This window comes from Lathyrus oleraceus, chromosome 7, assembly GCF_024323335.1.
Source record: "Lathyrus oleraceus cultivar Zhongwan6 chromosome 7, CAAS_Psat_ZW6_1.0, whole genome shotgun sequence".
Lineage (NCBI taxonomy): Eukaryota > Viridiplantae > Streptophyta > Magnoliopsida > Fabales > Fabaceae > Lathyrus > Lathyrus oleraceus.
The window spans coordinates 271,539,301-271,558,428 of NC_066585.1; positions in this window are offsets into that span (position 1 = coordinate 271,539,301).

A 19,128-nucleotide genomic window follows, 5' to 3' on the forward strand; every position below is an offset into this window, starting at 1 on the left:
CACCATCTAAATCTATGTGTGTTTCCTCCTTTTACTTTTTTGGATTTGTCTTTATTTCAATATCATTCAACTTAGTAAACTTTTTCATCCTATCCAAAAAAATCTTCGACCAAATTTTTGCTTCTTTTAGGTAGAGGACATCCTGGTTTCAAATAAACTTGTACAAAGTGACGAGATTTCGAAAGCCATATGTGATACACATAATTCGTCTATCAGAATTTTGAGGTGGACCACTTTGTAGTGGAAAAAGAGTCTCTTAGAAACCATATCTTGTCAAATTGATACACACTTTGTTATATGCATTTTTTATAAGATAACCCATTTCTGGAAAAGCACCCTTACTCGAGCGTGGAAATAAATGGTGGGTGTCCCGATAGCGGAAACCATAGTAGGTGGTCCATCAAATCTTAAATGAGACTCTGATACCTTGTTAAGAAATGTGTTTGGGTCTAACTCAACCCTATGAAGCCAGTTGGTAGAGTGAGGATTTCTCCCACTTATAAATACATGTTCAGGCCATATATTATCCGATGTGAGGCTCTTAACAAACTCCTTGATAAGATGTTGATAGACAAGTGTATAATTATCCTCTCCCTTACTTATCGAAGTGAAACAACGTGAACTTCATACTTACCATCACTTTTAGCATCTAAAATTTGATGAATGTATTTGTGAAGAAAAAAATGGCATCTCCTAAATGTGTTTCATTTTTGGTAAATATGAGGAAGAATAAGGTTTGCTCATGCGAGCACCTTTCATATAATTTTTTTGGATTGCGATGATGGAGAATCTAGATAAAGAGTTTCTACATGTTCGAAATAGGATGGTGACCACTTGGCATAATTATCATTGTATGTTGGTTTGACCTTCATAGGAGTTCCCTTAGTTTTTTACCATTTTGTGGATGGTTTCATATCAGTGGTTTCTTGATAGGTTATCTTGCAAAAATGTTTTTTGATGTGCAATTTCATGTTATAATCAGCTTTCAAAAATATCTCTCAAAACACCTCACATTCTTTCATAATAGAGATATTTGATTTACCATTCTTGATTAAACCATCATCATCAAACTAAATCCTTTTTAGTGTGTTTTTACGTCATTTATACGTATAGGTCTATCAAGTTTCATCTTTTTGGATATTAAACAAGCACACATAAGATCTTATACTCCTCTAAGTATACAACCACACTCGGAGCTATCTGCACATGTTTTTTATACTCGCACAACTTCATGATAGATAAAGTTTAATCATATACGAAGTTTGTTGCCAATCAACTATGAATACATCATTTTGTCTTTGAATATATGTTCTTATATTGTGATGATGCAACCAAATGATGTATGTATCTCGTTATGTTGCATTTTAATCATTTGGTTCACTAATTCCCAAACCTTACGAAAATTCCCCTCACTATTTCTCAACCAGTTCTTCATCTTAGCAAGAGCATACTCAACTCAATTAATTGTGGTGTTTCCAAGGTGTCTAACATGATTAGTCCACACACATACAAAATTTTCATTCACCTGGTCTAATATTTTACTTTCAACATATTTCAAAAAAATTGAATACTTTACGCGCACACTTCTAAATTGTATAATAGATTCAACATATAACTCCTTTGTAGAAGAATTAATGAAGACATCCCAAACATGCATTATATGGTCCATTATTTTACTAGGTTTGACCATTTTCCTGTCTTCACCCTTGATTTGTTTATTTTTCAAAATCCACTTAATCATATCTCTCACAATTTTTGTTATATGATACCTACACAGTAAAACATGAGATAATGGAAATAGCTTTGTAACATAATTCATTAGTGATATATCACAATCAGTGACAATCTTTTGTGGCATATTTTTCGAGTCTTTCAAAATATTGTGACACATTTTCAAAACCTATGTAATATCATCCTCTTTTCACATTCTAAAAACGCAAAGCCAATTGAATAATTCATCTCTATAGAAGTCAAACTCATAATTTCTAGAAGTTGAAGCATGTACTTATTGGTCTTATACGTGAATCAATTATCAATATCGTGAAAAATATGTTAAACAATTTTATGGAATCAAGATAAATCCAAAATATATATATTGAAGAGTTTTTCCATCTGAACACACTTTGTACATAGATACATAATGATGATCATCCAATAGTTTCAACAAATTTTGCATTTCAAATCTTGGACCCGTTATCGCCTTTTTGTTTCAATGGCGACTATTGTATACTAGCTTAATATTTGAGATACATTTGAGTTTTTTGCTTTTCAAAGTTCCAAGTATGTTTTTAGGTTGAACCTTCTCCGTTGGCATCTCATAAATAAATTTATTCTCTTCAAAATTTAGACCATAGAAAATTGGATGACCAACTAAGTTGCTACTCAATCCAAGATTATGTTGATCACAAATCATACTAAATGTCAAGGTATTATTCGACTTGTAGTACCCGTGCAACTTAAAAGGACATCCTCATTTTCTTGTTCTAGTGTCATCATGTTCAACTTTTTGCTAAGTTTATATTGGTCATTTATTTCACATCTCATCATAGCAAATGCATGTCTTCTATCAGAACCAGAATCCGACCTCTTGATAACTATCCCAAAACCTGATTTGAAAGCTTCCATACGAACCCATTGAAACATATGTTTATGTGTAACACCTCAAAATTTGTCCTCCTCTCTTGGGACTAGCTTAACATATTGCATTGCATTTCTTAGGTCATTAGGCATTGCATGTTTGCATATCATGTGGCTACATTGAGCAAGTCATCCTCCTAGGTCTTGATCAGAAGATAAAGAGGTTAAGGTGCAAGCTAGGGTTTCATTGAACTGATCACTAATCATCTGAGGGTTGGTGATTCAAATCAGGGTTTCTTGATTCTCAAGGAGGGTTGAGCTTGATCTTGGTTGAAATGATACATCATCATCATCATGGTTTTATCATCACCAAGAGATTCCTTATGCTTGATCATATTCCTTGAGATTAGGGTTTTGGCCACTGGTCAACCCTAATCAGTTGTATTGGGCCAATCAGGGTTTGGCAAGGAGATGAGGTTTTCAGTGGATATGGGGATCATCATATGATTATATTGAGCTTATGGAAGCTAGGGTTTCATGGTTAAGCCATTTCATCAGGAGTTTGAAGCTCAATTTGATCAGTCAAGCTGAAATTCATCTATCAGTCAGAAAAGTCAATTGTGCCTAAAATGATGGATTTGGAGGTGGGAGAGGGTTAGAGACACTTCATTCATGTCCAAACAAGTTTCATTTGACATTTCAAAGATCAAGAATGAAGAAAATAAAGTCAGATGGAAACTTTCCAAAAATAGAAAGTGACTTGTAATTGAAAATTGCCAAAAATGGAAAGTTTTTCTCCTCAAAATTACGTGTCCAAAAATGTTTCAAATGAAATTTTGTTCAACATGAAAGTTGTAGATCTTGCTCTCACCTTTCCAAAAAGTCCAAGAACATGAATTTCTCATGTGTGGTTGGCAAGTTATGGATTGATCATTGTCCAAAAAAGTTGAATTTCAAAGTGGCATAACTTTTGATTCATTTGGCCAAATTGAGTGAGGTTTCTTTGAGCAAACTCAATTTGACATGTACTATCATGATCCATCATTACATTTCATGAAAATTCATCACATAAAAAGTCCATTTTTCAAGTGGACTTAATTTGAAAAGTGGAGGGAAAAAGTGCATTTTGAGAAATATTCATTATTTTCACTCCATTCCTTTTGCACTAGCTCACATATGCTATTTGTAACTTGCTCAAACCAGAAAATTCCACTGTTACATTGGTTTTACATGAGTGAGGGTGAATGACCAAATTGCCATTTAGCATGAAAATGCATTTTTCACTAATCCACTTCATTAACACTAATCTTGATTAGAAACATCATTAACATAACATATAAAAGGATAATTGTAACTGTTTTCACCATAATCATAACAGAATTTCAGATCTAGATCCAAAATCTCCAATTCTCTCAACTTTTCATCTTCACTTTTTTTGCAATTTCTTCAAAAACCTTGCTTAGATCTTCATTGTTTCATCATCCACATGCATTATTGAAGCTAATTGAAGCAAGATTTCTTCATTTCCAAGCCAAATTTTGGACTGTTAAAGTGAGGTGCAACAATGGCAATTCAAGATTTCATCAAGATCGTGCGTAATTGAGCAACAAGACTTGTTCCATTCACCTATACAAGAGTCATAGCGCATCTGTTTTGCAATTTCAAGGTCAAAAACACGCAAATTCGCAACTGTCTTCAAATTAAGGTGATTTTTCGAATTCAATAATTCTTGAAATTGATTGATGCTTTGGATAGATCTTGTTTAGTAGAGAATTCTGCACTTTGAACCACTAAATTTGGTTGAGAAATGAAAGAGTTATGTTGATTTGAACTTTCATGCATGATTATGTTTGGCTTCGATTCTCTTAGATTAGGAAGAATTAGGACAAAATAATTATAGATTCATGATGTACATTAGAAGACCTTTCCGTTGATATAAAGTTTGTCCAATTTGGTGGAGATTTGTTCTTGGACCTATGAACATGAAGAACACTTGAAAAATTTCAAAAAAAGCCTTGCTAGATCCGTTCCAGCGCTACTGTTCACGCTCCAAGGTGTTTGAGCGCGCCAGGCTTTTGAAAGTGGACTCCCTTCGAGTCCTGGCCGTGGCATTTTCGTTTTTGCCTTATTGTATTTATTCCACATTGTCATACGGTGAACTGGACTTTTTGTGTTTTGCTTTTTATCGCAATGTCGCGGTTAGCAAGAGTCGCCACCGACTTTTCTTTTATCCAATAAGGAAAGGTGGAAAAGAACAGGAAAGACCTTAATTTAGATTTTGGGTTCGGGAGGTACATTATACAAAGGGAAGGTGTTAGCACCCTTTGTATCCATGGTTATCCATGGGCTCTTAATTGCTCGATCACTTATATTATTTTTGTCTGAAAAAAAAAGTGTTTGTGAATTGTTTAGAAAAATTGTTTTGAAAAGAGAATTTAACTTTGTAATGATTCTTGTATGAATGTATACAAAGTGATTATCTCGTTTAGTTTTGAAAATTGTTTAGAAAAATATAACTCGGTAATGATTCTAGTATGAATGTATACCAAGTGGTGATTTTCTGAAGGTATTTTGAAAGGTGTGAGGTGTGAAAAAATGTTTTAGGTTGTGAGCCAGCAATTAAGAGTTATACCGACCCAAGGTCTTTATGAGTATTTCCTATCCTTATGAGGGTAAAACTGTCCTTATTATTGAGAAATAAGTAGTTTTATCCTTTGGATGTAAAAGGGTCATCGTAGGGTCATCGATTGGTCATTGAAGGCAACAGTTACGAGGATACCTTAGCATTCGAAGGGACTATCATCTTTTAACCGTAGGCAACATCGGAGGGTCATCGAGGGACAAAGTTGTATATTCGAAGGCAACATCCGAGGGACTACAATTTATTTTATGATGATTTAACCGAAGGGTCTTTGCTAAGGGTATCCCCACGTTCGCGGGACATGACCGTAATATCGTAATCGTAAGGCAACAAAGAGAGGTCCAAGATCACTTATTCAAAGGCAAAGTTTTACAATTAATTATATAATTAGGATGAAACTCCACATTAAAATTATTAAAAATAATATATTAAAAAATTAATACATTAGAAATTAATACATTAAAAATTAATTTAGGGTGAAACTCCACAAGGGTATCCCACAAATAAAGTGGAATACCTAGCCAATAACCTTTTCCTGGGATATGTGAACCTTTACGAAACTCAAAAAAAGAAACATGTCAGAACACCAAATCAGGGTGCAATCGAAGATTACACCGGAGAAATATCACAACAATAAATAGGATAGGATGAATAATGCATGGCTATGATAAAAACATAAAAAAAACAGACTAGAAGAATCAGGTACTGTCTCGTTCGCCTCTGCCTCGCCTAGCGAAGGCCACGGATTTTGAATTTGAAAACAGCCCCATGTTAGGAACTTTGAATTTTATGGCATTTTATCACAGGAATAACATGGTCAAACATTCAGGGTATTCAGGCGTATTTAGATTCCCATACGAAAGCAAATTATATATCAACATTTAATCATGATACATTATATATGTAGATATGGCCAATTGAAAGTATAAACAATAGAGATACGCAAACCTGTTTGCCAATTCAAGGTTGAAGGGATTGACCACTTGTAGTATCGGAATAAGTTAGGCAGCGGGAATTGGACGGCGATGGCTTCGGTGCAGATGGGCTGCCTTCAGGGTTTCTTTACTCTGAATTCTCCGGGTAGGCAGGGTTCCTATGCCAAAGTTCCTATCCGTCTTTCTCTGTTCTCTCTCTTTCTTTTTCCTCAAGGTTTTGTTCCAAGGAAACCTCAGAGTGTTTTGCTTCTCTTCCTTCTTTCTCCAGTGAATCTCCCAGTGTAAACTCCAAGTCTAACTCCCCCTACTGAAACTTCAGTATTTATAGACTAATTTCGTGGGTAATGGGCTTGGAATGAGGGAGACCCAAGTCCAAAATAATTTGTTATATTTTATTTATTTATTTATTTTAATTATTTAATTAATTAATTAATTAATTAATTAAAAAAAAATTCTCTTTTTTTTTCGTTTTTTTTTTCATTTTTTTTTTAGTTTTTTTTTTTTTTTTTTTTAGGAAAAATGATGGGTAATTTTTGGGGTATGACAGCTGCCCCTGTTCAATATTCTTGAACCGAGAGAGTTAGGATGGCGTGTATGTCATTCGTGGTCTGGAGGTGGAAGATTATTGAACACTAGAATGCCCCAAAAATTTGCACTTGAGAATCGACAGTTGGTCTTGATGGAGATGGGCTTAAAGATGCCATCCGGGAGGTTTGATGACGAAAGCTTCAGATCGCGCCGTATATTAGGCCAATTTGAAGACATGGGTGCCACACTGGGTCGTACGTTAGACCGTATAATGAGTCATCCATTAGGCTGCCGACTTCGCTGGGGAGTCGGAGTGTGTCATATGCTGTTGGGGATAAAGGATCAGAATGGACCATACGCTAGATCGTATCTGAGTTGCAGAATGAGCCGTACGTTAGGCTGAATCTGATGACGAAAGGGGTAGTCGTACGTTAGACTACACTTCAGAAATGTACCGTATGTTAGGTAGGATCTGATGATGAAAGGGGTAGTCGTACGTTAGACTACACTTCAGAAATGTACCGTATGTTAGGTAGCATCTGAGGGGATGGACATCCGAACGGGTCGTACGTTAGACCGTCACAGAATGAGTCGTCTGTTAGGCCGCATCTGATGATGAAAGCGGTAGTCGTACGCCAGACTACACTTCAGAAATGTACCGTATGTTAGGTAGCATCTGAGGGTTGTAAGATCCAAACGGGTCGTACGTTAGACCGCGTTGGGGTTGTTGAAGTTCAGAATGGATCGTACGTTAGATCGTATCCGAGTTGTAGAATGAGTCGTCCGTTAGGCTGCATCTGAAAAAGAAAGTAGTCGTACGCTAGACTACACCCCTGAATGTACCGTACGCTAGGCAGCATCTGAGGATTTGAAGGTCCAAATGGGTCGTACGTTAGACCGCATTGGAGTTGCTGAAGAAGTCATATGTTGGGCTGAATCAGAATGAACCGTACGTTAGGTTGTATCTGATAACCTGTATATGTTGTACTTGCAATAAATGTCTGGGATGGGCTTAGAGATGCTATCGTTAGGAGGATATCGAAGTGTTGTCAGAATGAATGTTCCCATGAACTGTATTTGAAATATGTATCTGAATCTTGAATGTGATTGATAAAGGTGTCTGTCTGAATGAACCTTTTATTTTGACTATATCAGGAGGATAAATAACCTGCAAAGAAAAGTTAGCTTCATGCTATGTCATGATGTATGAGATGTTTCGTGTTATGCTAAAATAAATGCGAATGTTGTATGCATGCGTATGCTGTGAAATGATGTAATGAATGAGTTATGCGTATGAGAAGTTCTGCTTGGGGACTCTACTGGGGAAAATAAATCCCCATCTACTGATTGGAGATATTTGTAACGATGACCCTTTCTCGGCAGGGGGTTCTTGATTCTGTCTGATGGTGGAAATATTCAACAGAGTCTGGCTGGGGATGGATGAGATGATCAATCTGTCTGGTGACGCCGACCTCTGTTGGGGAGTAACTGGCTGTGCCGGGGAATACTGCTAATTTCTTCTGAGGAATAACAGACTTGCCGGGGGAATAGAATTGGTAGCGGATTCATTGGAAGCATGGTTAGACCTTCTCCTCGATCCTGAAGTCGGGTAGTAATTGCTATTGCTATTCTACGCATATATTTTGGTAAACATTTATCATATTCAAATGCACATATTAATTCAAATTAAATCAATGGACATTTACGCAACCAAAACAGAAAAAGAAAAAACAAAAGCATCTTTTGAAAGAAGGTTGTATTGATTTTGAAAGAAGGCCTATAAACAGGCAATTTGTGTACAAGGAGACAGAAATCCTAGTAAGAGGAAATTGTCGAAAACAAAGAGAAAGCTATGTGGAAGAAGTCCTATTGATTTTAAGCCTACTACTGTCATTATGTCTTCGAGCATCTCATCCCTTGCTGTCGGATAGAAGTGATTGGCTTGGTCAGTCCCTCGAACTTGGATGAAAGTTGACTGAGAACGGGACATAGTCATACGCTTTAATCCCTAATTTTTGCCTGGACCGCCTTTTCAGGTTTTCAGTCCACCAGGATACCCTTTTTTGCCCAAGCCGCCTTTTCAGGTTTTCGACTTGCCGGGTGTACATTTTTTTTATATATCCCTAATTTTTGCCCGAACCCTTTTGGTTCGCCGGGATGCCCTTACTTTTGCCTAGATACGTCGATCTAGCGGGTCTCTTTTATGCGTAGTATTTTTTAACTATGTCCGCGTTCACGGGATGTGGGAAGTCTTCACCATCCATTGTAGCGAGTATCATGGCTCCACTTGAGAATACCTTCTTAACTACAAATGGCCCTTCGTATGTGGGAGTCCATTTGCCTCTGGGGTCAGTTTGTGGTAGAATGATACGTTTGATTACCAAGTCGCCAATTTGGTACACCTGTCTCTTGACCCTTCTGTTGAATGCCCTGGTCATGCGCTTCTGATATATCTGCCCGTGACATACAGCCGCAAGTCTCTCCTCATCCATCAAATTTATCTGATCGAGTCGAGTCTGAATCCATTCGTCCTCGTCTAAGCCCGCCTCTTTCATGATCCTTAGAGAGGGAATCTGAACTTCCACTGGTAAAACGGCTTCCATTCCGTAGACTAAAGAGAAAGGAGTTGCCCATGTCGAAGTTCGCACGGAAGTACGATAACCATGAAGAGCAAATGGTAACATCTCATGCCAGTCTTTGTATGTTACCGTCATCTTTTGTATAATCTTCTTAATATTCTTATTAGCCGCTTCTACAGCGCCGTTCATCTTTGGCCGGTACGGAGAAGAGTTATGGTGTTTTATTTTGAACTGCGTGCAGAGTTCAGTAATCATCTTGTTGTTCAAATTAGTGCCATTGTCAGTGATAATTCTCTCAGGGACGCCGTATCGGCAGATGAGGCTGTTCTTGATGAATCGTGCCACCACATTCTTAGTAACAGAAGCAAATGAGGCTGCCTCCACCCACTTTGTGAAGTAATCAATAGCAACAAGGATGAAACGATGTCCATTAGAGGCGGTAGGTTTAATCTCGCCAATCATATCAATGCCCCACATTGCAAAGGGCCAAGGCGCTGTCAACACGTTTAATGGAGCAGGAGGCACATGTACTTTATCCGCATAGATCTGGCACTTATGACAAGTTCTGGAGTGATGGTGGCAATCAGTTTCCATGGTAGACCAATAATACCCTGATCTCAGAATCTTCTTGGCCATCGTATGTCCACTAGAGTGAGTCCCAAAGATACCGTCGTGCATGTCTTCCATAATCTTCTCTGATTCCTTTCTATCCACACAGCGAAGCAAAGTCGAATCATGGTTACGTTTGTACAATATTCCATTACTCAAAAAGAATTTAGCGGAGAACTTCCTCAGAAATTTCCTGTCATTGATGGATGTCCCTTCAGGGTATTCCTGAGCTTCTAAATATCTTTTTATCTCGTGGAACCAAGGCTTCTCTTCTACTTCATCAGCGTTAAGTTCATAACAATATGCTGGTTCGTCTAGTCGTTCAATGGTAATCCAGGGAGCTTCATTGTCCCATCTGACTCTGAACATAGATGACATGGTAGCCAATGCGTCTGCCAACTAGTTCTCCTCTCGGGGAATATGTTCGAATGTGATCTCTTCAAAGTATGGGATTAATGTCAACACCTGCTCTCGATAGGGGATGAGGTTCGGATGTTTAGTGTCCCATTCTCCTTTGACCTGACTGATTACTAAGGCTGAGTCTCCATACACCCTCAAAAACTTGATTCTCAGGTCTATAGCAGCTCTGAGTCCCAAAATACATGCTTCATACTCAGCCATATTGTTGGTACACTCAAAACATAGTCTAGCGGTGAAAGGCGTATGGCCACCCTTGGGGGAAATGATCACGACGCCAATACCGTTGCCCAATGCGTTAGACGATCCATCAAAAACCATAGTCCATCGGGATCCCACTTCAGGTCCTTCCTCTGGTCCAGGTTCTTCATAATCAGTAACAAGCATGACATCCTCATCTGGGAACTCAAAATTCATAGACTGATAATCATTCACTGCCTGATGAGCCAAATGATCAGCTAGCACGCTTCCTTTGATTGCTTTTTGGGTGGTATACTGGATATCATACTCTGTTAAAATCATCTGCCATCTTGCTATTCTTCCGGAGAGGGCGGGTTTCTCAAATATGTATTTGATAGGATCCATCTTAGAAATCAACAAAGTGGTGTGATTCAACATATACTGTCTTAGTCGGCGAGCAGCCCAGGCCAAAGCACAGCAAGTTTTCTCGAGCAGTGAGTATCTTGTTTCACAGTCGGTAAACTTTTTGCTAAGGTAGTATATGGCATACTCTTTTCGACCGGACTCGTCATGTTGTCCCAACACGCACCCCATTGAGTTTTCTAAAACGGTTAAATACATGATTAGAGGTCTTCCCTCAACTGGTGGTACCAGAATCGGAGGTTCTTGGAGGTACTTCTTGATTTTGTCGAAAGCTTCTTGACATTCATCATTCCATATCATCTCTTGATTTTTTCTCAGTAACTTGAAGATGGGTTTGCAAGTAGCGGTCAAATGGGAAATAAATCGGGCAATGTAATTCAAACGTCCCAAGAAACCTCTGACTTCTTTATCCGTACGGGGAACTGGCATCTCTTGAATAGCTCTCACCTTGGCTGGGTCAACCTCAATACCTTTACCACTGACAATAAAGCCCAAGAGTTTACCAGATCTTACTCCAAAGGTGCATTTGTTCGGGTTCAATCTCAACTTGTATTTCTTCAGCCTCTCAAACAGTTTGTATAAATGATCGAGATGTTCTTCTTCAGTATGAGACCTGGCTATCATATCGTCCACATATACTTCTATTTCATGATGGATCATGTCATGGAACAAAACCACCATAGCACGCTGGTACGTTGCTCCTGCGTTCTTTAAACCAAACGGCATTACTTTATAACAGAAGGTGCCCCATTGCGTCACAAACGTAGTCTTCTCCATGTCCTCAGGTGCCATTTTGATCTGGTTATAACCCGAGAATCCATCCATGAAGGAGAATACCTTGTGTTGAGCGGTGTTGTCTACCAGAACATCAATGTGTGGCAGTGGGAAATCATCCTTGGGACTCGCTCTATTCAAATCTCTGTAATCCACACACATTCGCACCTTACCATCCTTCTTTGGCACTGGTACCACATTAGCAACCCATTGAGGATAAGAAGTAACCGCCAGAAAACCAGCATCGAATTGTTTCATGACTTCGGCCTTGATTTTCTCGGACATTTCAGGACGCATGCGACGAACCTTTTGCTTAACAGGACGACAATCTTCCTTCGTCGGCAAACGATGCACTACTATATCGGTATCCAGCCCTGGCATGTCTTCGTAAGACCAAGCAAAAATCTCCACATAGTCATGTAGTCATTTGAATCAATCTTCTTTTGACACTGATTTCCAAGCCTGCTCCTATTTTGACTTCTCTCTTGTCCACCTCGGTACCCAGATTTACAGTCTCAACTGACTCCTCATGCGGCTGTATAGTCCTTTCTTCTTGTAGTAACATTCTGGCAAGTTCTTCAGGTACTTCACAATCTTCCTCACTTCCATCTTCGGCTCGGTAGATCGGATTTTCAAAGTCATAATGAACAGTAGTAGAACTATTATCAACAGGATTCAGAGTGGATAGGGATCTGCAATTCGTTACGTGCGTGTGTGTAAGAAAACATAGCTCGTTTGAAAGATAATAGGAAAGACAAAGAGCGCAATATTTGAATGCAAAACGTCCATTGATTTATTGAATATAAATATGCTTATGAAAATGACAAAACCCTTAACAAATTAGCTATTGTGCCTCGGGCATAGACACAATGCTTTAAGAAGTTTGATTATAAAAGAAAATTAAAATTTGCAATTCTAGAATAAACAATAACAATTACTCCTGACTAAAGGAAATCGGGATAATGTCTTCAGTCTTCCAATTGTTGAGTCCGTCACCAATTGTTGGGAAAATCCAGCTATCCAAGTCGCAATCACTATCAGCATCTTCCATAGCATTAATCTGATTTTTGACTATCTTTCCAGAGTTAAACCCCAGACCAGCTTCATCAGACTTGTACGGTACATTGATCAGTTGACCCCAACCAGCACGATCACCATTTTCAATCGCGGCTTGAGCATCTTTCAGAGAGATCATGACAGGGGGAGCACGAACAACCTTGGGCACAAGGGGAGTTGGCTTAAGGACAGGACTGGGTGGAGGAACCACTTCAAATGACTGAGAAGGAGTCTCAAAGAATTCACCATCCATCTCGACGTATTTGAAGGCTTGCACACTACTGACAATATACTCTTCTTCTCCACATACAGTGACAACCATGCCTGCTATTGGATACTTCAGCTTTTGATGAAGCGACGAAGCTACCGCACCTGCCCCATGGATCCAAGGGCGCCCCAACAAGCAGGAGTAGGCGGGACGAATGTCCATCACGTGAAAGGTAGCGTTGAAGACTTGAGGTCCTATCTTGATAGGGAGAACCACTTCACCATAGACAACACTCTTCGCACCATCGTAAGCACGCACCACAACATCACTAGGTTTCAGTTCAATGCCTTTGTAGTCAAATTTATCGAGTACAGCTTTCGGGAGCACATTCAAGGAAGAGCCGTTGTCGATCAACACGTGAGCCAGGGTGATCCCCTCACACTCGATGGAGATATGCAGAGCTTTATTGTGATTCTTTCCTGCTGGCGTCAGGTCAGCATCGGAAAAGCCTAGGCCATTGTCAACAGTCAAATTAGCAACATAATGTTCGAATTGATCGACGGATGTTTCTTGAGGCACATGAGCGGTCTTCAAGAATTTCATCAATGCATTGGCATGGGATTCAGAGGATAATAACAAGGACAACATTGAGATTTTAGACGGAGTATGCCCCAATTGTTCCACTACATCAAAATCGCTCTTACGGATGATTTTCAGCATCTCTTCCATTTCTGTTTGGCAACATCTTCAGAAGTAACTTCGACCGATGTCTCTGACTGAGGAGGATTGACTGGTCTTTTTCCTCGAATTTCGGGAGCGGGAGGTGAGATTTCTGGGGAGTAGATCCTTCCACTTCGAGTAACTTTACTAGTCCCCACAATATCATTAGGATTAGCAGAACTACCAACTTGCTTTATGCCATGGATGTAAACGTCGCCTCCATAGTTCCACGGAATAGCTTTGCTGGAGGAATATGGCACGGGGCCAGGTGCGGTAATAATCAGGGGAGCCACTTTGGGCTCAGCGGTAATCTTCACAGGCACTCTAGTAGCGGTAATCTTCACTGGAGCTTTGGACCTAGCAATCACAGATACCTCTTCAATAGAGTTGTCCACCTTAGGAACCCTTTCGAATAGAATTGTACGATCATCCATCAGCCGTTGAATGCCGTTCTTCAACTTCAAACAATCATTGGGTCGGAGTACACAGAGATCGCAATCTTCAGCACAACCTGGAAATAAACCAGCTTGCAATAAATTCTTCTTAACGATCAGGAGAGGAGATGCTAAATCAGCAACGTCAGTAACGTGAGAATTGTCGTCCACAACATTAACATTCTGGTCATGATTAGGCATAGGTGCTGTGATGACATTGGGGGTCGCCGGAGGATCAAATTCAATTTCTCCAGCGTCGATCATATCCTGAATCTTGTTCTTCAACAACCAGCAATCATTCGTATCATGCCCGGGGCTATCGGAGTGATAGGCACACCTGGCGTTGGGATTATAACGAGGAGAAGTAGTGTTGGGATTTGCAGGAGGGCCTCTGAGGGTAATCAAATTGGCCTTTAACATACTCTGCAGTGCTTGGGTTAAAGTCATATTGATCTTGGTAAACTGTCTTCTCGACCTGTCTTGTCTGTGTTGGAAGTTCTGAGATGGCGGTGCGGCAATTGTAACTGCCCCAACAGTATGGTCACGATTCTTCTTGTTATGCTTCCTCTCACTGTACACAGCATTTGATTCATTCTTTCCCTGATAGGACTTTTTGGTGCTTGCAGAAGTAGCTGCCTGTATCTTTCCACTTCGAATGCCGCTTTCAACCCGTTCACCTGTCAAGATAAGTTCAGTGAAACCTGACGAGGAACTTCCCAGTAGATGGCTGTAGAATGGGCCAGTCAGTGTACCCATGAACATGTCCACTAACTCTCGATCAGTCATAGGGGGTTTGACTCTGCCAGCCAAATCTCTCCACTTTTGAGCATATTCTTTGAAACTTTCTTTAGAGCCCATAGTCATATTTTGTAGCTGTAGCCGAGTAGGCGCTAACTCAGAATTATACTGGTAGTGCTTGTAGAAAGCTGTTGCTAAATCAGTCCATGTGCGGATGTTAGAGCTCTCAAGCTGATAATACCACTCTAACTGTGTGCCAGACAGACTCTCTTGGAAGAAATGGATCCACAGTTTCTTATCAGTAGTGTGCGGCTGAATCTTTCTCACATAAGCCCTTAGATGCATCTGAGGACAAGAGGCACCATCATACTTAGTGAAAATGGGAACCTTGAATTTGCGGGGAATGACCACATCAGAGACCAGACCCAAGTTTTCGAAATCCAGACCGGGCACTTTCTGCCCCTCCATAGCTAGCATACGTTCTTCCAGCAACTTGTACTTATCATCCTTCGGAGAGTACTGTTCATGTTCATAATCTTCGTCGTCGTCCTCAGAATTGACGAGATTAGGATTCTCATCTTCCGAATCATTCTCGGTCTCTTCTTCTGAATCCTTCGGAATTCTAATCTTGACTCCTGTAACCTGTCCCTTAAGCCTTCTCCCCGGGTTGATGTAACCCACAGGTTTCTGGTCCTTCTTCTTCTCCATCAAAAGAGCTTTCAGTTCTTCCTGCCCCTTAGATAAGCTCAGCATCATTTCCTGGAATTGAGCATTCTGGGCCTGGAGATCTTTGACAGTTTGTTCGAGAGCCATTGTTCAATCTGTTTGAATCTGCTGGAATCTGTTTGATAGGAAAATCGTGAGAACACTGATCCTTTAGAATACCTGTTATGCGATGCAATGCAATGTATGAAATGTTTTCAAGGACTTTCGGGATTTAACTTTGCATAAACTAACAAAAAGAGCTTTTTTTTTCTTTTCTCTTTTGTTTTTGCTTTTGTTTTTGTTTTTTTGTTTTTTTTTTTTAGCAGAGTTAAATCCCTAAATCCTTGAAATGGTTAGTACAATGCCATGATGTTATGATGTTATGTTGTTATGATGTCATGTTGTTAGATAAATAACAAGCACAAGCAAGTCACACAACAATCATTCCTAGGTTTTAAGGCTTGCGTGAGTTCCATAGGTAAATACCCTCCCCACTGAAGTTTGGTTGGTTCAACCTGTCTTAGAATAGTAACCGGGTTCTAGAAGGATCTCAAATCATTGACCTTTCCTTAAGTCCACTTCAGTGCAACACCAAGTGGTTGACCGAAGCTTCCCTAAAGTCCAATCTCAAAGAGTGTAGTATCGAGTCTCAACCAACTCCAGTCGGAACCGAAGCCAGTTATCTCACTACTTTCTAATGGCCAGGATGAGTCAATTACGGTTCTAAAGGTCTGGTTAATGCTTTTATGACACCACGCGAATGCCAAATATTTCCTCAACTAACATGAGGAACATCAGGACATCCAAAGTGCCACATTAACCGTAGCCATCATTTTGACCATTCCAGTATACGCCGGACAGTCGCGATGATCTCTTGCTACTTACCTAAGGTACACTAGATCCGGGTGTAGGATCTTTCACTCAAGCATAACATACCCAAGCAATCCCTTAAAAATAAATCAGACAAATTGAATAAGTGATCTTGTTTTTAAGGTAACCTCTCTTTTCTCTTCCCCAGCAGAGTCGCCAGTTCTGTCATACGGTGAACTGGACTTTTTGTGTTTTGCTTTTTATCGCAATGTCGCGGTTAGCAAGAGTCGCCACCGACTTTTCTTTTATCCAATAAGGAAAGGTGGAAAAGAACAGGAAAGACCTTAATTTAGATTTTGGGTTCGGGAGGTACATTATACAAAGGGAAGGTGTTAGCACCCTTTGTATCCATGGTTATCCATGGGCTCTTAATTGCTCGATCACTTATATTATTTTTGTCTGAAAAAAAAAGTGTTTGTGAATTGTTTAGAAAAATTGTTTTGAAAAGAGAATTTAACTTTGTAATGATTCTTGTATGAATGTATACAAAGTGATTATCTCGTTTAGTTTTGAAAATTGTTTAGAAAAATATAACTCGGTAATGATTCTAGTATGAATGTATACCAAGTGGTGATTTTCTGAAGGTATTTTGAAAGGTGTGAGGTGTGAAAAAATGTTTTAGGTTGTGAGCCAGCAATTAAGAGTTATACCGACCCAAGGTCTTTATGAGTATTTCCTATCCTTATGAGGGTAAAACTGTCCTTATTATTGAGAAATAAGTAGTTTTATCCTTTGGATGTAAAAGGGTCATCGTAGGGTCATCGATTGGTCATTGAAGGCAACAGTTACGAGGATACCTTAGCATTCGAATGGACTATCATCTTTTAACCGTAGGCAACATCGGAGGGTCATCGAGGGACAAAGTTGTATATTCGAAGGCAACATCCGAGGGACTACAATTTATTTTATGATGATTTAACCGAAGGGTCTTTGCTAAGGGTATCCCCACGTTCGCGGGACATGACCGTAATATCGTAATCGTAAGGCAACAAAGAGAGGTCCAAGATCACTTATTCAAAGGCAAAGTTTTACAATTAATTATATAATTAGGATGAAACTCCACATTAAAATTATTAAAAATAATATATTAAAAATTAATACATTAGAAATTAATACATTAAAAATTAATTTAGGGTGAAACTCCACAAGGGTATCCCACAAATAAAGTGGAATACCTAGCCAATAACCTTTTCCTGGGATATGTGAACCTTTACGAAACTCAAAAAAAGAAACATGTCAGAACACCAAATCAGGGTGCAATCGAAGATTACATCGGAGAAATATCACAACAATAAATAGGATAGGATGAATAATGCATGGCTATGATAAAAACATAAAAAAAACAGACTAGAAGAATCAGGTACTGTCTCGTTCGCCTCTGCCTCGCCTAGCGAAGGCCACGGATTTTGAATTTGAAAACAGCCCCATGTTAGGAACTTTGAATTTTATGGCATTTTATCACAGGAATAACATGGTCAAACATTCAGGGTATTCAGGCGTATTTAGATTCCCATACGAAAGCAAATTATATATCAACATTTAATCATGATACATTATATATGTAGATATGGCCAATTGAAAGTATAAACAATAGAGATACGCAAACCTGTTTGCCAATTCAAGGTTGAAGGGATTGACCACTTGTAGTATCGGAATAAGTTAGGCAGCGGGAATTGGACGGCGATGGCTTCGGTGCAGATGGGCTGCCTTCAGGGTTTCTTTACTCTGAATTCTCCGGGTAGGCAGGGTTCCTATGCCAAAGTTTCTATTCGTCTTTCTCTGTTCTCTCTCTTTCTTTTTCCTCATGGTTTTGTTCCAAGGAAACCTCAGAGTGTTTTGCTTCTCTTCCTTCTTTCTCCAGTGAATCTCCCAGTGTAAACTCCAAGTCTAACTCCCCCTACTGAAACTTCAGTATTTATAGACTAATTTCGTGGGTAATGGGCTTGGAATGAGGGAGACCCAAGTCCAAAATAATTTGTTATATTTTATTTATTTATTTATTTTAATTATTTAATTAATTAATTAATTAATTAATTAAAAAAAAATTCTCTTTTTTTTTCGTTTTTTTTTTTTTTTTTTTTTTTTTTTTAGGAAAAATGATGGGTAATTTTTGGGGTATGACACACATGATTTCACATGCCTTGTTTCACATTTTTTTATTTTTTCATGACATTAGAAAATCCATATCTCATCCAATTTTTGTCCAAATAATGTGAGATTTTTTGTTGAATGATCCTTGTAGTCTCTACTTTTTTTTGGTTATTTTTAATAAAATTGTGCACGTGTAATTTCTGGAATGGCCTAGGGTTTGTATGAACATGTGTTTGCTTGCACATTTCTTGGTGTTTTGCTCATAAAATGATGATGCTTCACTAGAAATTCATGAAACTATTTGTGCTTAAACTAGAATCATTCCTGGTCATTTTGGTATATGGTTTGTAATTTTTGAGTTCCTGGATTGAGAGTTATGACATGATCTTTGGAGGTGTGACATTTTGTATCACACCATGTCTTGTGCATCTTCTTGATTTTATTTGCTATGCTTATTGAACTTGAATTGAGCTGGATTTTGGCATGTTGATGCTTCTGAATGTCTAGTTTGAGCATGCTTTTTTGTGGATTTTTTTGATCCATTTCCTATTTGATTGGGATTTTATTTGCTGTTTAGCCATTTGTGAACTTTTTGTGAGACATGTTTGTATTTGATTTGTGAAATTCTGGTTATTAATTGGAT